Here is a 1,694-nt window from a genome sequence, read left to right on the forward strand (position 1 = left end):
ACGTACATTAACATTCCGAGTTCGAACCCTACCAAGGCTGATTTTGCTTTTCTTCCTCTTTCGGTCGATAAAATCAATCAAAGAAAGGGTCAAATCCTAGAGTTTAATCGATATAAAAGGAGCATTTCACTAATCTAAGGTATGTTTATCAGATAGTTATGTTATAATCCTGACAGACTGAATAACAATAAATTTAAAAGTGAAGTCAAATTGATGTTTCGTACATTTCACTTAACGAACGCCATTTATTTCATATTTTTTCTACTTTAAGCACAGAGCCCGAAATTTGGGGGGAGGGGACCAGTCGAGTAGATCGGCCCCAGTACGCAGTCTTACAATTCGAGGTATCGTTCCTATGTAACAAATCAGTATCCATCAACGTGTCTCAACATCTTGAGTTCGAACTCCGCCGACATTAATCATGTACGGTGGAGAGCATATAAATGACTACACCGCTCTCCATCTATTAAAATTTGAAACCTTGACTCTCTGTTAGAAATGTCAGTTGACTGGAATTTTATTTTTACCGGCTGTATATATATATATATATATATATATATATATATATATACACACAAGGGATGTATGAAAAGTTTTGAGTCTAACCTAGAAACAGGGCTGCTAGGTAGCTGAAAGAAGTTTTTCTGGTAAGTACAGACTTTTCGGAGTATTCTTGCTCATTTTTATGATTGTGATATTTTAATTTTTTTTTTGTTGTAGATTTTTGAAAAAACAAGTGTCAAGGTTACAAGGAAAATGGAGAAAACTGAGTATCATGTTGTCATAAAGTACCTTCATTTGAAAGGCATGACTCCATCACAAATCCATGAAGATATGGTGAGAACCTTAACAGACAATGCTCTTTCATATACAACAGTCAAACGCTGGGTAAATGAATTCTAGCGTGGCAGGGAGAGTGTGGAAGATGATCCCACACCAAGGATACTTCCAACTGCAACCACTGAGGACAACATTGACCTTGCTCTTGGTATGATAATGAAAGATCATCGAATATTATGTCATCAGATAGCCGAGAGACTGGGCATCTCAACTGAAAGAGCAGACAACATTGTGACAAAAGAACTTGGGTTCTTAAAGGTTTCTGCAAGGTGGGTCCCTCGCCTTTTGATTCCTAAACAGAAATGCACCAGTTGCACTTTGTCCACGAGCAATCTGGAACTGTTTGAAGCTGATGAAAAGAATTTTCTTGGTCGTTTCATTACTATGGACGAAAGTTGGGTCCATCACTACCAGCCTGAAACCAAAGAACAATCAAAGCAATGAAAGCACAGATCTTCTCCTACCCCAAAGAAGGCCAGTGTCATTCCTTCAGCTTGCATGGTCATGGTGGCAGTTTTTATTTTGATTCTCAAGGTGTCTTACTGATCTATTACCTTGAAAAGGGTCACACCGTGACAAGGCTGTATTATTCTCAGCTACTGAAATGCCTCCGAGAAGCAATCAAAGGGAAAAGGCCGGGAATGCTCACCAAGGGAGTCCTTTTTCATCACGACAATGCTCCAGCCAACACCTCAGTGGTTGCCATGGCAACAGTTCGTGATTGTGGATACGAACTTGTTCCCCATCCGCCTTACTCGCCAGACGTAGCCCCTTTTGACTTTCATTTATTCCCATAAATGAAAAAAGCCCTGGCTAGTCGCCATTTTGCCAGTGACAATGACGTCATAGATGCT

The sequence above is a fragment of the Octopus bimaculoides genome, chromosome 24, assembly GCF_046866305.1.
Source record: "Octopus bimaculoides isolate indiv1 chromosome 24, ASM4686630v1, whole genome shotgun sequence".
Taxonomy (NCBI): domain Eukaryota; kingdom Metazoa; phylum Mollusca; class Cephalopoda; order Octopoda; family Octopodidae; genus Octopus; species Octopus bimaculoides.